The sequence below is a fragment of the Littorina saxatilis genome, linkage group LG1 (genome assembly GCF_037325665.1).
Source record: "Littorina saxatilis isolate snail1 linkage group LG1, US_GU_Lsax_2.0, whole genome shotgun sequence".
In the NCBI taxonomy this organism is placed as follows: domain Eukaryota; kingdom Metazoa; phylum Mollusca; class Gastropoda; order Littorinimorpha; family Littorinidae; genus Littorina; species Littorina saxatilis.
The window spans coordinates 42,869,955-42,883,507 of NC_090245.1; the positions used below are offsets into that span (position 1 = coordinate 42,869,955).

Consider the following 13,553-nt stretch of genomic DNA (forward strand, 5'->3'; position numbering starts at 1 on the left):
CCATGCTAAACAAAAGATAAGTTTATGCTTTTTGGATACGAGGGGTGGTCGGAAAGGTGTGTAACATCACACATGTTTAGCGTAAAATGTTGTCCAAACACACAAGACAGATTACAAAAAGCCATAGTATAATAGTAACAAGTTTTATTTGCTTCCCATTCAGAGCTCATTCTGAACAAAATGCAGTCGGGGGAAACGAATTGAAATAGATATTTGGTAACTAAAACGTATTTGTTTGGTTGCGTCAACCAACAAACAAACAGTATCAATAACAAAACATCGAGTCGACATGCAGCTAGAAAATGAACATTGAAAGTCCAGAATCAGTTATCACAGAGACAAGTAAGGCTAGGTTAGCACATTTTCGCGCCGCGTCGCAGCTGACGTCAGCATATGTTGTGACGATTCGATTGGTCCATGACGTGGCGTCATCAACCGGCTTATGAATGACACACACGTGTGTGTTATGAATGGAATTCTTTTGGTTTTAGTGACGTCGTCATTGAATAGACTCGAAATTCGGTCAGATTTAGGTGCGTTGTTTTGATTATTAATGATTTGCTGTGTCTTCGAGTTACGTCGGACACACAGTGTTCCTCTCTTAAACACGTTGGTATTGTTTTGTGTTTATATCTGAATCATGGAATAACTCAGATACAGAACAATACACAAACTATCAACACAATAGACACGATACTTTTTATCTCAAAAACGTTATTATTCTACCAAATCGCCTCATTTTTGCGACCATATTTTTGTGATCATGCTTCGAAAAAGTCAATGTACTTTACGGGTTTTCACAGCTTATGTGTCCGAAACAATGTACTGCTGATTTCAAAGCTACATGGCACAGATTATAAACACGATGGGCAACTTTTTAGATCTAGTGGACCACTTGCGCCTAGGCCTTCTTGTTATATTTGATTGATAATTCAATCTTTTCTTAGTGGCCCTGTCAGACACATTATTCTTCCTTTAACATAAATCTAAGTGTCATGGGCGAGAAAAATCGCACAATGTCTAACTTTAAGAAGTTGGGGAGGGTAAATGCTGTAAGCTAGTGAAATCCGATGCTAAATTTGCCTGCTTGGTTGAAGGGACTGCTCCTTTTATTGCTTAATGCCCACTAACAAGGAAATCAGCTCCACAGACACAGGATTTCTTTCTCTCTATTTCGCAACAGCATTTAATCTGATTTTCTTCGATTTATCGATTCCGAGAAAAAAAAACCAACTAGTCGATCGAGTGTGTTCAAATTTTGATGAAAACTCTTTTTACCTTAACTATTACAACTGGAACAGGACTAGACTACAAAGAATAGCCTAAGACTTGACAAAGAGACACCGAGCACGTATATCACAAAATAAAACATTAAAATGTCGAACTTTTAAAAAATATTAACTTTAAGAGCGAAGAGTCGCGAAAGGTTGCCTACGTAACATTCGTCCCTCGTTGGTAACGACTCATAAAACGCTCCACGCCTGCTCCGTTCAAAAAGTTAATGGGATTTTTTTATGGAAAAACCTTTCAGCGATGTTGAAGAAACACCAAGTTTGATGCGTTGCTAAGTGACAAATATCATTTTTAACGATCCAGCGTAACCAGAAAACATATAAACGAAGCTTAGTGGCGACACGCGAAAGGCAAAATCACATTCAAATCGGATCAAATTGACACGGCGCACATTCTAACACGTTCACTACACATCAGTAATGCCTGATAATGCACACAGTCGCATATTCGTGCGTGCAGAAGTTATAGACACGTCCACGTAGTTCGCGGTTGGTTTTATAAACCAAATGTTACGTAGGAAACCGTTATTTTTGAGCGATCCAAATGCACTCTGTAAACATGTGCAGGGGCAAACAGCAAAGTGCATAAGTAACATTAGCACAAAACACAACGAAGATATATTTTGGGGGTTTCATGGTCGCATTTCATTGGCAGCTACACGGATAAAACAAAACAAGATGTAAGCATGTCACAATACACCGAGGCGCCATTTTTGACGCCATTTTCTCTGTTTTCTTTCATAAAAAACACTAACCAACCAGACGATCTTCTTGGTTTTATTATCGTTATCTCTTTGATCAATTTGCAGTCTGTTGATATCCTTATATCATTCGAGAAGCAAGAGAAACATTCTGAAATCTAACTCTAAAGTCATGACCCTCTCGTGGTACACAGCCAGGGGCGGATCAGTTGCTTTGTAAGGGGGGGTGCACTTTGAATCGAAAAGTGAATGTGATGGGCGCAAAGCGCCCGAATTTGCTAGGGGGGTCCGGGGGCATGCCCCCCCGGAAATTTTGTTGGCCCAAAGAAGCAAAATGGTGCCATCTGGTGCCATTTGAACTTAGAAATGGTCATAGAATCAGCTTTCCAAATTTTTTTACATTTGTTTTTCGGGGGGGGGGGGGGGGGGGGGCCCTCGTCCGCCCCTGACAGCTTTGTAGAACGACCCACATATCCAATTCAAACAGCCAACTTTTTTCAAGCACTGACAGACTAGCTATGGAGCAGCGCTTGACTGACCGCTCCTCCTCTTCTTCTACTTTTCATCTTCTCGATTGTTGTTGTTGTTGTTGTTGTTGTTGTTGTTGTTGTTGTTGTTGTACATGCTGATGGTTTTTTTCAGTAATCGTTCCCCTTTTACATCATCATCATTTCCTCTTCATTTACTCCTTCAGTCACATTCTGGAACACACATACCCCCGAAAACACACTCTTACACACACACACACACACACACACACGGCGCGCGCACTCGCACGCACACACACACACGCACGCACACACAAACACACACGTACTGTGACACAAACACACACACACACACACACACAAAACACACACACACACACACACACACAACAATCACGCACGTACAAATACACGCAGGTACAAATACACTCACGTACACACACACACAAACAAACACATACATACACACACTCACACACGCGCGCACACACACACACAAACAAACACACACACACACACTTGGGCTCGCGGGAACTCGCGGGAAGCCGCAGACAGTGCAGCCACGGTGAACGTGACCAGTTGAGGCAGCACGCAATTATAGCAACAATAGAATTAGATGACCTTGGGGGTTCTACTGACTATGTTCAGTGACAGGAAATTCCTGTGGCGGCCGGGAAGTTTTACGGGGGAGCATCTTGTATTTTATGACTTGGTTTATTTCTTTATCTCTGTGTGTTTACGCTTACAATAGCAAAAGTTTGAGGATGGAATCAAAAAAAGAGAAACTTCTAAAGCATGTGTGCTTTGTGTCATGAGTCTCTGAGCTTAAAAACAGCGAGAAATTAGCATTGTCTTCAGATTAACATGTCTTCAGTTAGGCTATTAACAAACAGCATACCAACCAAAAAAGAAATTAAGAAAAAGAGTTGGGGATGGATCGGCCAAACACCATGAAAGTCCATCTCAACCATCACCATGCACACAGGCCTACCGAACTCACAGAATAAAACTGAACGTACTGCATTTTTTCAGCAAGACATAACACCCCGCGGCACTTATCCCGTGCAACACGAAGTGAAATTGACAATCCAGAAATGAGAATAGCGCGGTAGCGTATTGCGCTAAGCAGGAAAGCGCGGTTTTCTGTATTCTTGTTAAATTTCTTTTTGGCAACGATGACTGCACCTGTAACTATTACTACTATATCCACCACCACCACCACCACCACCACCACCGCAACGGTTGTTTCTATCTTTTAAAACCGAACAAAATTATGGGGAACAAAAAATATACCAACGTGACAAGCACAGTAACTTTAACTTGGTGCGCTTACGAAGAATTCACACACACACACAAATATGACTGAAGAATAATGTTGTGCAGATGTTTACGGACCCAGGCAGCATGCAACTGGCCCGAAGGCCGTGCATGCCAACCGATGTTTACAGCCTGGTCAGCAGGTGCACCCACCATGACCCCAACAAAAGACCTTCTCTACTGGAGCTCAGGAACGACCTTCTTCATCTGGATTCGGCGAAGCGGCAGGACAGTTAGTATTTATACAGTGTTTGTACCTATAATTCACACATGCACTTTATGTAAGGTGTATTTCGTTCTTTACTTCGTTCAAATCCTTCATTCTTAATGTACCCCCCCCCCCCCTCCCTGTTGGTGATGTTTTTGTGTTATGTGGTTTGGCTTCAGAAGTAGATTAAGGCCAAATAAAAATATATGTTGGTTTAGGGTAACCCGACTGACCCTATTTTTTCCCGCCGGCCCTAAAACTTTTTTTGTATTTCTCAAATAAACCTCAACGTTTGGCACATTTTGCGAACCATTCCGGGACTAAGGGAAGTAACCTCCTTTTAAATCGACTAAATTTTAAAAAAAAATTAAAAATTAAATTAAAAAAGCTGTCACCCTAAACCAACATATATTTTTGTTTGGCCTTATGTCAAATTACATTGACATTTGAACAGCCACAAATCAAACAAATTGTGTACAAAATCTGTTAACCAGTCAATCTGTTGCCTCCTGACTGACGTTCCTTTAAAATTCCTTGAAATGCAATCCTGAACACTTTTTTCTCTCTCAAAAGTATGTTGAACGAAATTGATCTAGGATACGTAGGAGAGTGTCGTATTACATATAATGTAATGACGCAACATGATTGATTTACGCAGTGCAAGAACCAGGAGTGGAGAGGGCACTATCCATGAAGATGAAGTACCCTCAAGTCAGTGACAACCAGGCCTCGAGACATCACATTCCTGAATCAGTAAGCACTGTTGGCTCACCTGTCTCTCCTTGAAATAGGAATCAGAATAGAGGGCCCCAAAGGGAGGGTATCATCACGATCACGGGAAGGGAAATTTTAGCTTTCACGATCACAGTTACCTTGATTTTTGTTTTCACGATCACGAACACCTTGACGAATAGAGGATCATAGAGTGATACAGCTGTGAAAAATGTACGTTGAAAATAAAATGCTTTGCAATAATGCCCATCACGATCACAAAAACAAATGACGATCACGATCACGAGACTTGATTTTTTTGTCATCACGGATCACGGGCAAAGTCCCATCACGATCACAGAAATGGAAATTTCGGCAATCACGGTCACAGAAAGGTCAAAAATCGCCAATCACGATCACGATTTTAAACCCTTTGGGGCCCTCAGAATAGCGTCATATTTGATGAACAGTTGATACACACAGTGGTCAGTTTTTCTTTGTTCGTTCCTTTGTTGTTGTTGTTGTTGTTGTTGTTGTTGTTGTTGTTGTTGTTGTTGTTGTTGTTGTTGTTGTGTTCCTTTAGATGTACTAGCATGGAATTAGTTTACCTACACGTACTCACACTTACTTAAACAAAATTATCTTTTCAGGGTATCCCGAAATCCATTCAAGAACTCATAGATGCAGGTGAGCATTTAATGATTTACAGTTATATAGTGCAGTTTGAGTGGAGACATTTTTGTAGACAGAAGGAATCCAAAAACCTCTCCGGCATTTTCCAAGCGAGTTTTATTGACGATTTTGAGAAAGGTTCATTATTTGTATCATGACAGTGTGTCTGTCTGAAAGACCACTGGGTCGACGTACTAGTAAATGTAACGTTTTGTTTTGTCAATGATTAAACGTTCCCATAACATACAGTTCTTGTTTTTTGATCGTAAGCAGAAGGGAAAACCGTTAGGGTTCAAATTTCATCTTGAGGAAAAAAACATCTTCCGGCACAATCTACAATCATAGACACAGGTCTTTTCCTCGAAAAAAAACCCATACAGACTGATATATTCGGTTCGAAGTTAACAGTACTTCAACTCGATGGCATGCTATTGTGCACCTACCATAAGTAACGCTTTCCTGAATAATTTCGTTTGTTCAGTTTGCATGTCTGGCTGTCAGTCTGTAGGCATTCTTGGATTTTCAGATATGTCAGATAATTGGTCTATATTTGAAATAGGTGCGATTCCATTCCAGTGTCTGTACATTACGTTTTTGTAACCGCCAGATTACACATTCTGTTTTCTTTCCTTTTTTAACATAGACGGGGAATCGAGACGAGGGTCGTGATGTATGTATGTATGTATGTATGTGTGTGTGTGTGTGTGTGTGTGTGTGTGTGTGTGTGTGTGTGTGTGTGTGTGTGTGTGTGTGTGTGTGTGTGTGTGTGTGTATGTATACATCGATTCAGAGAAAACTACTGGACCAATCTTTATAAAATTTCACATGAGAGTTCCTCGGTATAATAACCCCAGACGGTTTTTTTCATTTTTGATGACGTCATATGATAGCCGGCTTTTTGTGAAAGTTGAGGCCGCACTGTCACGCCCTCATTTTTCATTCAATTTAATTGAAATTTTGGTAAAGCAATTTTCGACGAAGTCCGGACTATGGGCTTGAATTTCAGCTGGGCAGCGTAAAAATTAATTAATTAGTTTGCTCATTAAATTTGTCGAATTTTTACAAGCAGATTTAAAAATAATGTCATCGTATTTTTCAATTTCTCCTGATTTCAAAAACATATACATAGGCTTATGTCATGTGGTTAGTCGAGACTGTCTTAATTATAGTCTCGGCGATGACTGTTTTTGGGGTGTCAATCTAATCCTTTTATGCCGACACCTTGACTAAATGTGTTTATATTGCTTCAAGCGACTTGTGTTTTTTTTAGCTGGAATTGTCGTTCGTGTTTGTCCAATGTGTTGAGAGGAAATAAACAAGCAAGCAAACAAACAAAACAAATCGTATACTATGTGTACTACTGATGTATGGCTTTGCTTTTGATTGCATGCAAAGGGAAAAGATCCGAACTGTACATCACCACAAGGTCATCAATAAGGGTTCATGCCAAACACACCGTGGTTACTGACGAAGAGCTTGAGCCAACTGACTTGATCAACATACAGCATCTGGTAGGGTTTTTTGTCTTTGTGTTTGTTGTGTTAGCCAAAAGTCTACCAAACCCCGAATTGCATTAAAGGCAAAGTAAGCCTCCCGTAAACCATCACAGATACTGTCAGGCTTTTACACACAGTACAAACACCCTTCCATTTCAACGCTCACCGAACGGGAACATCCTAGGTGCCCTACGTAAAGAGCGAGCAATTTTCAAAGAATTAATGTTGCCGATTGTCTCCTCACACAATCGGACCGTGGTGCGTTTTGGCGCTAGACCTAACTTTTAAAATCTAAATAATAAATTGACAGCTTGTTACACAAACATTCTTAAATCATAAAAGTAAAGAATTCTTTTTTCATCAAGACAAGATCAGTACAATTCGAAGATTTGAAAGTTTGAAAAAAGAAAAGCCCGGAAGCAGGGTCACGCAAGGTCGTGTTTCTCGTAGCAGACGACGGTTTATACCTATCGCCAGTTCCTCTTAACAGTCAAAAGCCATCGCTAGAGTTCTTGTGAACCACAGCCGTTTATTTCGTGCATAGTCAGAGGTACATAATAACGTGCTATTGCAGATAAGCTCACAGCGAATTACAAACTGACGACAACATTGTGATAAAAAAGGGAAACTGGATCACACGGGTTCACGATGGCTCAGGGGTAAGATAAACCACGCAAAAATAATTTCTTTGAAAATTGCTCGCTCTTTACGGAGGGCACCTAGGATGTTCTCAAGCGGTGAGTGTTTAAATGAAAGGGTGTTTGCACTGTGTGTAAAAGCCTAACAGTATCTGTGATGGTTTACGGGAGGCTTACTGTGCCTTTAAGGCATCAGAATTTGCTTGAAATTAAAAATGCAAAAACAGACGAAAGTAGTGACATTGCATTTTTTTTAAATTTTTCTTGAATCCAAAAATATATACATGTATGCATGTTATGTTTTTCTTCACATTAAGCTGAACAAAATCTGTTTTAATGCAAAGAAGGTCTTCTGTTTACTACGTACATGATACCCAGCTAGCGCTGTCCCGGTCGACGGGTTTCAGTCGGCCGGGACTGAGTCTCAGTGAAGATATTGATGTTAAGATATCACTTTACACTAATTATTTAAATGCATCTTAAGACTCATCCGGACAGGATTAAATTCTAGTTTGGTTTGCTTCACTGGACATCAATGTACGAGTATCAAAAATATGAATACATTGAACATGCAGGAAACTTGCACGATAGTAAGGGAAGTCTTCTCTGAGAAGTTTGTATCCCAGTCAGAGAAGTTACCATCTCTGGAAACTTGTGGAGTCGACAGGATAACATGTTGGAACAAGACAGAAGACGGTGGTGCCAAGCTGTCACAACAAAATGGACTTATCATTCACGTAAGTGACACACCTAAGTACATGGTCTGTGTGTGTGTGTGTGTGTGTGTGTGTGTGTGTGTGTGTGTGTGTGTGTGTGTGTGAGTGGCGAGGAGGGAGGGGGGTCAATAATTGTGAAAGTTGAGTGATATAATACAACAATCACTTCCACACACAAATTCAGACACTGATTTTTTTTTTTTAAGGTTTTTTAAAGGTTTTTTAAATAGTGAGCAAATATCCCGCGATATTGCTCCGTAGGCCTAAAGTTCGGCCATGACCTAGGCAAATAACTTGCGCAGCCGCAGAAACAAGAAAAAGTAAATCTTTTATGACATGATTGGGAGCCACGCAAATTTGACCTCTTAATTCCGACCATGAACCCGCTGTTGATAATCTGGAAGGTCGTACCAGAGATGCAGATCTAACTCTGGTCGTGTCGATTCATAGATTCAACCTACAAACTGCGACCTCATCTGTGATCAGATTGTCAAGCAATGCGTGGAATCTTTTATTCTAAAGCCTTATGGCTCGTTTCGACAAGCATTAAACGGATGAAATTAACCACATGCAGTTTATTTCTTCAGAAAATTGCAAACGCATCAATGCCTCCTGTTGGGTTCGGTGTTTTGTACAGAAATGTCTTCCACACGATAGATTCGCTGATTTGTCTTACGAAGCCGTCATCAACACGAACACAACGATTGCAGAAGCAAACTCTGTACCTACACGACTGAGACACAAGACTGATTATTTCACAGCTGCAATGCGAACAGAGAACAAAGACGTTTTGGGTACTCACGTCAAGTCTGCACTGACAAGCTAGGAACAGACGGGAAAGTCCGAACAAAAGTAAATGACGTCAAAATCTCTTTCGTTTTGCGTGTAACTTTGTCATGACGTCTTTTTGTGACAGTATGCGCGACAATTTTTTTCGCTTCCGGTGTCATTTTAGACTGCGGGAAAAAGCAACTCAAAAGAAGTAGCTATTAGCCCGTAGCTAAGTAGCTAATAGTCCGTGTCTTGAAACAGCTGAAACACGCTTTTGGGTTGCGGTTTCATGTTAAACAAAAAGTTAAAGAAAAAAACCAATGCGAAATGACAGCGGATTGAGCATTTATTCCGGTTGATGAAGGTACGATTTAAGGTTCTATTCACTCCGTCAACCAACAAGACTAGATTTGTAGCAGACGACAAACAAAGTATGCGTTTTTCCTGCCTTGTGATGACGATTATGTCTTTATAAATTATCTGTACGTTGTGAAAACATTTCAAAACAAAATTCAGCTTTGATGCGCCACGGGATATATACGTTACACCTCCGATTCATCCATTGAATTGGTATTTTGTCTGGACAGGGTGAAAGAATTCATGATGTCTTTTCCGGAACTGGACAAAACTGGCCTTGTGAATGATTTTGTTTCTGAATGTATTGTATACATTACAATTTGAACATTATACGAGACCACGGTACAATAGTAAATAAGGAATGGATTGAAAATGATGTAGTGTTTGTCCATCAGTTGCTACATTTAAATGGAAATTTCTTTACCTTTGAAGAATTTAGGTTAAATTTTCCTTTTGTTCAAACTAATTTTTTATTCTATGAGGGAGTGATTAAGTCCTTACGAAAATATCAGAGAAAAGTAAAAATTGATTCGTTGAATGGTTTTCAGATTAGGGATTATAAACCCTGGCAGATTATTTGTAGAGGCAAACAGGCAATTAAAGAAGTCTTTTTGAAATCAAAATTTGATGATAACCCTGCAGGCATGAACAGATGGAATATGTATTTTTACAACCTGAACTGGAAACAGATTTTTGATAAGTGTTTTAAAACAACTAAGGACACACAGTTAAGATGGTTCCAGACCAGATTGCTTCACCGCATTCTTGGTGTTGCTAGCCGGTTATTTGTTCAAAAGATTTTTGACAGTCCCCTTTGTGCCTTTTGTAAAATTGAAAATGAAACATTTTCCCATATATTTTGGTACTGCCCGCTTAGTCGGAAATTTTGGACTGATTTGGAAGATTTGTTAAACAGAAGTGGTATTTACCGCGCAAATGTTCTTTTTACAGAAGAATTGATTTTGTTTGGGTGTATGAACAATGTAAAGGTAGATGTGGTTTTGGATTTCATCATTTTGTTTGCAAAGTTTTATATTTATAAGAGTAAGTTACAAGAGACAAGGCCACTGTTAGAAATATTTTTAAGACATTTGAAATACAGATTTGAAATAGAAAAATATTCCAGTTTCAATTCTGGTACAGGGTCGTAGCAGCCCTACCGGCCACTCCGGCCATGGCCGGACCAGTTTTTTGTTAAAAAAAAATCGTCTTCATAAGCTTCAGCGCTGTGTTAGGAGGAAGGAGGGGTCGTGACTTAGATCGCACAATGACAGCGTTAAGCGAGAAATTGTCACTAATAGTTGAGGAGAACATAATGGCCAGGGACCGTACCTTTTTATTTTTTTTATGGCCGGACCACTTTTAGGAGCTGTGCTACGGCACTGTGGTAACATTACCAAATTTGTAGAATTATGATCCCCATATGAAGAGTTGGTTAGGTAGTACGCTAGGTTGTGCAGAGATGTGATGATTTGTGTATATATATATATATGTTTTTTTGTATTGATTTTTGTTTGTTTGCTTGTTTTTTTGTTTGTTTGTTTGACGGTATTATTAACTGACTGTATTATTATTAAGCAGGTAATACGTCCATAATGTCAAGTATTGTAATCTGCATGTTATGTTAAGCTCCGGCCTTACTTGTAGGCGAACGGTATGTTATATGTCCGTCTGTCTGTTATGTCCTAATGTTGTATGTCTTGTATACTTGCCATTTACATATTTGCTATAAATGTTGAAGGATGAATGATGATACATTAGTAGACGGATGCATGTTATTGATTAAAAGCCCCACAATGATGTGCTTGGCAACCAAAAAAAAAAAAAAAAAACTGGCCTTGCCAAGACTGAAACAAAATATAGTTTTTCAACTTCTAGGCTTGCGTTGGTTATTCTGCCCATTGTGAGTTTCCCATGCATTGTTTCCACATCCCATGACAAATTTTCCTTACTTTGGTCATGCCATTTATACGTTACAGCTCCGATTCATCCATGGTATTGCGTTATATTTTGTCTGGACCCCCTGAAAGAATATAATGACGTCACTCTCGGCAGAGCCTCGAGTCTCGACAAAATATTACGCGATACCATGGATGGACAGAGCTGTAACTTTTACTTATTCCATTTAACAAATGATTTACTTACGCTTCGTGTTCATTTGCTGTTCTAGAGCAGAGAATATCCTCACAGTGTGACCCTAAAAACAGCTGCCTTGGAAGGACTACTTTCCAAACCTGATGATGAGAACGATGTCTACGAAGACGACTCACTTGAGCCATCATTCCGCCTTGAACCCTTCGTGTCATTGGCAGGGACTATGCTTTCCTTGCATGAAAAAGGCTGGATCATGCGCGACCTGAAAGAGGATAATATTTTGATTGACTGTGAAAGTGGATCAGTACGTTTCTGTTGATTTTTCTTTGCTTTCTTTGTTTTGGTTGTGTTTGTTTGTTTGTTTGCTTGCTTAACGCCCAGTCCACCACGAAGGGTGATATCAGGGCGGTTTTTGGTTGTGTGTCTCTGTCTATCTTGCGCAACCTCAAAGAGGATAGTACTGTGATTGACTAAGGAAGTGGTTTGTAAGGTTCTATATTTATATCTTTTTTGGTTTGCCTGTTCACACTGCCGCGAGGAAAATGGTACCGATAAAATTAAACAAAATTTGATGAGACGGAGTTAAGAGACAAGCTAGTTTGATGAAATTCTTGGACGCGACATTTCTGTACGATTCGTATCAAGACAAGGAACCAGCATCTACATTTGGTCCAGATTCATCTCGCATTTTTAAAATGTTTTGACGTACAGTAGAAAGATTTAAATGTGAGCACCAGACTTGTTTGAAGAGAATCTGTAATATGATAATGATTGGGATGATGCCCATTCACAATGTGCACCCAGAACATGATGCTTATACCTATTCGTAAAGTAAAACCAGCCTTGGTGTCCGGAAATATACATATTGAAAAATACGGAATGATATTGATGATACTGGTGGGAATTGCAGGCAAATCAACGAACTCATTTTGTTTTTCAGGTTATTCTACCACGAATCGGAAGAATGCACAGATTGACGTCGACAGAAACGTTCATGGTTGATGATGTGTTTGAAGACAGCCGAAGATGGTATAATAATGAAAGTAGTGTGAACTATAAGGAAATATGCCCCCAAAGAGAGAGAGAGAGAGAGAGAGAGAGAGAGAGAGAGAGAGAGAGAGAGACAGAGAGAGAGAGAGAGAGAGAGTATGTGGGGGGGGGGGGTAGTTATATATAGATACAATAATGTTCGTGCTATTTTCAAGTTTTAATTTGTTACGAAGTGTCAACTGGATGACACTTTTTGCAGTTAAACGCCTGTTTTGATTCATTATCACTTTAACGACCATTTTTACACTTCTAAGGCAGGTAGCTTGTGAAGACAAGCGAGTTCACTGAATGTACAGGGTGGTAAAAAAAAAGCGCCCTATTTTCTTTTTGATCTCATTTTTGACTGCGAAGAGAGATTTTGAAAATTTCTTTAACCAACAATTGCAGAATGATGGGAGATTATGTCTTGCATATTTGGTAAAAAATAATCTGTCCTTAACAGTTGATAATATGATAATACTAATAATGACAGTTTATATAGCGCGAACCACAGTAAACTATATGCTCTCCGCGCTTAAAGGCACAGTAAGCCTCCCGTAAACCATCACAGATACTGTCAGGCTTTTACACACAGTACAAAAACCCTTTCGTTTAAACACTCATCGCTTAAAGTGTAACTAAACAAGCAAAAAGGAAAAACATCGTTCAGCAACCTTTACACTTTGATATGAAGAAGGGCCTCATATACTGTCGAACTGCGAAAAAAAAAAAAATTTTCTCTCACTCGGACACTGTTTGACGGACATGTGAAGTGCGCGCCAGGAACGACAATCTTCTTAGTTTACGTGATTAATGCCCTTAATTTTTGGTTCTGGTACTTTCAGTTCCGGCTGTTGTCATCAATCTACCAAAATAAAAGATCAAACGGAGTTTTCGATTTTTATTTCATGGTTCAGAAAAATATTGCTTATTTTCTGAAGTCAACCGTTTTAGCGAATCTTTCTTTGATTCTTAAAAGTCATTTCAGATTTTTGAAAAATAGTTAACGGTTAGTAATTACCAATATATCGTAAACAAACATATCGATAGGTTTTGGTAAGAA

The 13,553-nt window shown here is 39.5% G+C and overlaps 1 long non-coding RNA gene across 1 annotated transcript in view; it reads left to right on the top strand.

Moving 5' to 3' along the window:
- Positions 1–4,760, top strand: part of LOC138970400 (uncharacterized) — a 30,761-nt gene extending 26,001 nt beyond the window's left edge. Inside the window, exons 2-3 of the long non-coding RNA XR_011456925.1 lie at positions 3,865–4,030; positions 4,665–4,760. This is a non-coding gene — a long non-coding RNA (uncharacterized lncRNA). The remainder of the gene's footprint in view (positions 1–3,864; positions 4,031–4,664) is intronic.
- The last annotated feature ends 8,793 nt before the right edge of the window (positions 4,761–13,553 follow it).